Here is a 6,294-nt window from a genome sequence, read left to right as displayed (position 1 = left end):
ATCCTCAATTGATATTTCCACTCATTTTCTCTCCTTTTTCCTTTATTCCTTTTCACTATTTTTTATATTCTCCAAAAGAATGAGACCATATAATGATTGCCTTTCTCCGTTTGACTTACTTCACTCAGCATAATACCCTCCAGTTCCATCCACATTGAAGCAAATGGAGGGTTTTTGCGGTTTCTTTTCTTTTTTTTTTTTGAACTTAACAAATATATTCAGAACATTTCTTCCTAAAAGAGCAGGATACACAGTCTTTCTGAGTGCATATCGAACATTCTCCAGAATAGACCACATACCCCGTCACAAATCAGCCCTTAACAAGTACAGAAAGATGAAGATTATACCATGCATATTTTCCAACCACAATGATATGAATTTTAAGGTCAACCACAAGAAAAAATTTGGAAATACCACAAATGCAGGGGTGTTAAAGAATATCCTCCTGCTATTAATGCCTGGGTTAAAGAGGAAATTAAAGTATAAACTTAAAAATACATGGAAGGAAATGAAAATGAAAACATGAAGGTAATATTAAAAGATGTCTTAAGTGATCCCCTGATTTTCACAGATGCTTTTTGTAGCCTCCATTGTGGAGTTCATCCAATTTCTCCCAGGTATTTGGGATTAATCCCCCAGCCAGCATAGTAACTTCCTTCCTTCCCTATTGATTCAGAGTCATGAGAGCTCAAAGTGGCCAGGCAGCAGTTTCAATTTCCAGATCAGTGGGATTGTTTTTGTGTCTCTCTTTGTAACTGAGGCCTCTAGGCCAGCAGAATATAAAGTTGTGGGAACAGAAAGTAAACATTTTGCTGGTAGATCATGAAGGGTTATAGTGAGTAGTACCACTTCCAGTTCCGGGTCTTGACATCTGCACCTGTGAATGTGCACTATGGGAGAAACAGCAACATATATTACAAGCAGATTTGAAACATATATTGCCCTCTGGAGAACCTTGTCATAGCCTGCAAGAAATTGGCAGGCAGTGGGCACTGCAAGTGCATTTTTTTTTTTACTGTCTCCCCCAAGGGGGTGCACCGTTCCTGGAGGTACTGCAATACCAGGTCGATGCGCGGAGTGGACGGAGCAAGCTCCTATTCCATCTCCCTGCTCCAAAAATCCATTTAATATATTGTCCTCGGATAGAGGACGTATCAGATATTAAACTGATAAGAACAGATACTACACTTGATCTTAGCCAAAAGGCCGAGAAGCGATGCATCTTCACAGAACATAAAGACTTCTAACTCTGGGAAATGAACTAGGGGTGGTGGAAGGGGAGGAGGGCGGGGGGTGGGGGTGAATGGGTGACGGGCACGGAGGGGGACACTTGACGGGATGAGCACTGGGTGTTATTCTGTATGTTGGTAAATTGAACACCAATAAAAATTAATTTATAAAAAAAATTATTTTTAAATGTATTTTTTATTGGTGTCAATGTGCCAACATATAAAATAACATCCAGTGCTCATCCCATCCTGTGCACCCCTATGTGCCCGTCTCCCTGTCCCCACCACCCCCACCCACCTCCCTTTCTACCACCCCTAGTTCATTCCCAGAGTTAGGAGTCTATCATGTTCTGTCTCCCTTTCTGATATTTCCCACTCATTTTTTCTCCTTTCCCCTTTATTTCCTTTCACTATTTTTATATTCCAAAAATGAATTAGACCATATAAAGTTTGTCCTTCCCCATTGACATATTTCACTCCTCATACTACCCTCCAGTTCCATCCACGTTGAAGCAAATGGTGGGTCTTTGTCAGCAGATAAAGGGCTAGTTTCCAAGATCTATAAAGAACTTATTAAACTCAACAGCAAAGAAATAAACAATCCAGTCATGAAATGGGCATAAGACATGAACAGAAATCTCACAGAAGAAGACATAGACGTGGCCAAACAAGCACATGAGAAAATGCTCTGCATCAATTGCCATCAGGGAAATACAAATCAAAACCACAATGAGAAACCGTCTCACACTAGTGAGAATGGGGAAAATTAACAAAGCAGGAAACCACAAATATTGGAGAGGATGTGGAGGAAGGAGAACCCTTCTGCACTGTTGGTGGGAATGTGAACTGGTGCAGCCACTCTGGAAAACTGTGTGGAGGTTCCTCAAAGAGTTAAAAATAGATCTGCCCTACGACCCAGCCATTGCACTGTTGAGGATTTACCCCAAAGTTACAGATGCAATGAAATGCCAGGACACCTGCACCCCGATGTTGATAGCAGCAATGTCCAGAAAAGCGAAACTGCGGAAGGACCCTCGGTGTCCATCGAAAGATGAATGGATAAAGAAGATGTGGTTTATGTATACAATGGAATATTACTCAGCCATAAGAATCGACAAATACCTACCATTTGCTTAGATGTGGATGGAATGGAGGGTATTATGCTGAGTGAAATAAGTCGATCGGAGGAGGACAAACATTATATGATCTCATTCATTTGGGGAATATAAATAAGAGAGGAAGGGAATGAAGGGGAAAGGGGGAAAAAGTGGGAAATATAAGAAATGGAGACAGAATATGGAAGAATCCTAATGCTGGGAAACGAACTAGGGGTGGTGGAAGGGGAGGTGGGCAGGGGGTGGGGGTGACTGGGTGGTAGGCACTGAGGGGGGCACTTGACGGATGAGCTCTGGGTGTTTTACTTTATGTTGGCCATTTGAACAACAATAAAAAATAAATTTATTATTAAAAATAAGAAAAAACAATTTTTTAAAAAGTAAAAAAAATTAGATAAAATAAAATATTTGTATAAATAGAATGGGAATATGGGAAACCAAAATAATGAGACACAAGGCTGTCAACAAGATGGTGGAAGAGTAGGAACACAAAATCACTTGTCCCCACCAAACTACCTAGATAACTTTCTTTTTTTTAATAAATTAATTTTTATTGGTGTTCAATTTACCAACATACAGAATAACACCCAGTGCTCATCCCGTCAAGTGTCCCCCTCCGTGCCCGTCACCCATTCACCCCCACCCCCCGCCCTCCTCCCCTTCCACCACCCCTAGTTCATTTCCCAGAGTTAGAAGTCTTTATGTTCTGTGTCCCTTTCTGATATCTCCCACACATTTCTTCTCCCTTCCCTTATATTCCCCTTCACTATTATTCATATTCCCCAAATGAATGAGAACATACACTGTTTGTCCTTCTCCGATTGACTTACTTCACTCAGCATAATACCCTCCAGTTCCATCCACGTTGAAGCAAATGGTGGGTATTTGTCGTTTCTAATGGCTGAGTAATATTCCATTGTATACATAAACCACATCTTCTTTATCCATTCATCTTTCGATGGGCACCGAGGCTCCTTCCACAGTTTGGCTATTGTGGACATGGCTGCTAGAAACATCGGGGTGCAGGTGCCCCGGCGTTTCATTGCATCTGAATCTTCGGGGTAAATCCCTAACAGTGCAATTGCTGGGTCGTAGGGCAGGTCTATTTTTAATTCTTTGAGGAACCTCCACACAGTTTTCCAGAGTGGCTGCACCAGTTCACATTCCCACCAACAGTGTAAGAGGGTTCCCTTTTCTCCGCATCCTCTCCAACATTTGTTGTTTCCTGCCTTGTTAATTTTCCCCATTCTCACTGGTGTGAGGTGGTATCTCATTGTGGTTTTGATTTGTATTTCCCTGATGGCAAGTGATGCAGAGCATTTTCTCATGTGCATGTTGGCCATGTCTATGTCTTCCTCTGTGAGATTTCTCTTCATGTCTTTTGCCCATTTCATGATTGGATTGTTTGTTTCTTTGGTGTTGAGTTTAAGAAGTTCTTTATAGATTTTGGAAACTAGCCCTTTATCTGATATGTTATTTGCAAATATCTTCTCCCATTCTGTAGGTTGTCTTTGAGTTTTGTTGACTGTATCCTTTGCTGTGCAAAAGCTTCTTATCTTGATGAAGTCCCAATAGTTCATTTTTGCTTTTGTTTCTTTTGCTTTCGTGGATGTATCTTGCAAGAAGTTACTGTGGCCAAGTTCAAAAAGGGTGTTGCCTGTGTTCTCCTCTAGGATTTTGATGGAGTCTTGTCTCACATTTAAATCTTTCATCCATTTTGAGTTTATCTTTGTGTATGGTGCAAGAGAGTGGTCTAGTTTCATTCTTCTGCATGTGGATGACCAATTTTCCCAGCACCATTTATTGAAGAGACTGTCTTTCTTCCAGTGGATCGTCTTTCCTCCTTTGTCGAATATTAGTTGACCATAAAGTTCAGGGTCCATTTCTGGGTTCTCTATTCTGTTCCATTGGTCTATGTGTCTGTTTTTGTGCCAGTACCACACTGTCTTGATGACCACAGCTTTGTAGTACAACCTGAAATCTGGCATTGTGATGCCCCCAGCTATGGTTTTCTTTTTTAAAATTCCCCTGGCTATTCGGGGTCTTTTCTGATTCCACACAAATCTTAAAATAATTTGTTCTAAGTCTCTGAAGAAAGTCCATGGTATTTTGATAGGGATTGCATTGAACGTGTAAATTGCCCTGGGTAACATTGACATTTTCACAATATTAATTCTGCCAATCCATGAGCATGGAATATTTTTCCATCTCTTTGTGTCTTCCTCAATTTCTTTCAGAAGTGTTCTATAGTTTTTAGGGTATAGATCCTTTACCTCTTTGGTTAGGTTTATGCCTAGGTATCTTATGCCTTTGGGTGCAATTGTAGATGGGATTGACTCCTTAATTTCTCTTTCTTCAGTCTCATTGTTAGTGTATAGGAATGCCATTGATTTCTGGGCATTGATTTTGTATCCTGCCACGCTACCAAATTGCTGTATGAGTTCTAGCAATCTTGGGGTGGAGGCTTTTGGGTTTTCTATGTAGAGTATCATGTCATTGGTGAAGAGGGAGAGTTTGACTTCTTCTTTGCCAATTTGAATGCCATTAATGTCTTTTTGTTGTCTGATTGCTGAGGCTAGGACTTCCAATACTATGTTGAATAGCAGTGGTGAGAGTGGACATCCCTGTCTGGTTCCTGATCTTAGGGGAAAGGCTCCCAGTGCTTCCCCATTGAGAATGATATTTGCTGTGGGCTTTTCGTAGATGGCTTTTAAGATATCGAGGCGAGTTCCCTCTATCCCTACACTCTGAAGAGTTTTGATCAGGAATGGATGCTATATTTTGTCAAATGCTTTCTCTGCACCTAATGAGAGGATCATATCCTAGATAACTTTCAAACCATCCTGAAAACCTATGAATTTGCACTGAGATTTAAAGGGAGAACAGTATTAAAAAAATAAAAAATAAAAAAAATAAAGGGAGAACAGACGGAAAGCTACAGTGGGAAGAGTTTGCGCTTCTATCAAGGTAGGACGATGGAAAAATAAATAAATACACTCTAGTAGGGGAGAGCCCACAAGGGCACCTGGACTAAGGCTGGGCAGGAGAGACTCCAGGACAGGAAAGCACAGAGCAGGAGAATCAGGAACTTTACCAACTTTCCCGGATGGAAAGGCGCTCACAGGGAACTCGGGCAGGATCCCACGAGGGGCAGTGGAGGCCCCAGGTTTCCGGGGTCACTAACAGAGTAAGTGGGGACGGCGTGCCACACACCATTGGCCAAGCTCTGAAAAGGGTTGGATCGCATGCCCAGTGGGCTCCGGGAGTAGCTCAGGTGGCAGCTCCAGCAGCTGCATGGCGAGGAGGGGGATACTTGGACCTGGGAGAGCGATTCCAGTGGTGCCGGCCCAAGAGCCTAGGGTGCCAGGGGCACAGCCCAGGACCTGGCATTCCCTTGGGACATGCGGGCACCGGGAGGACACAGGACAGCGAGGATGCTCCTGTCGCCGGGCACCCCCGAACTGTGCAGGTCATTGCCCCCCACATCCGGAGGATTTAGTCTCTGGTGGACTGGGATCTGCAGGAGTTACTGCGTGAGCTGACTCCAGGGGTTAAGAGCTGCCGGTGGTCAGTGTTGTTGTTCCCCCCTAAGTCACATTGTACGTGGGACAGAGCAGGGCTGCCAGGGAGCATGGGTCTCACAGGATAAACAACTCCCACTGAGCCGAGCCCCTGATAGGGAGCATGGTAGCTCCCCTAGGGCACACACCTGACAATATGAAAAGAAGGCCCCTCCCACAGAAGATCACCTGGAAGGAAACTAGAAGAGCAAGTTCTTGACCAAGCAGTGCTGGAAAGCTCCAGGGGAAGTCAAGGGACTTACAGTATATAGAATCAGAGGATACCCCTCCTTGTTATTGTTTTTTAATTTGGAAATGTTTTTTTCTCTTTTTCCTTCCATTTTCCAGTACAACTTGTTTTAGCCCCTCTGCACTGAGCATAGTGACTTG

The 6,294-nt window shown here is 43.0% G+C and overlaps 1 non-coding gene across 1 annotated transcript; it reads right to left on the bottom strand.

Annotated features, from left to right (window-relative positions):
• Window positions 1–1,027: 1,027 nt before the first annotated feature.
• LOC129512130 (U2 spliceosomal RNA) lies at window positions 1,028–1,218 on the bottom strand. Its single transcript, XR_008664968.1, has one exon. It is a non-coding gene; the product is annotated as a U2 spliceosomal RNA (small nuclear RNA).
• Window positions 1,219–6,294: the final 5,076 nt, after the last annotated feature.

Source organism: Nyctereutes procyonoides, unplaced genomic scaffold (genome assembly GCF_905146905.1).
Source record: "Nyctereutes procyonoides isolate TBG_1078 unplaced genomic scaffold, NYPRO_anot_genome, whole genome shotgun sequence".
Classification (NCBI taxonomy): Eukaryota; Metazoa; Chordata; class Mammalia; order Carnivora; family Canidae; genus Nyctereutes; species Nyctereutes procyonoides.
The sequence above is the reverse complement of the archived record's forward strand: the minus strand, read 5'-3'. Positions and strand labels throughout refer to the sequence as shown.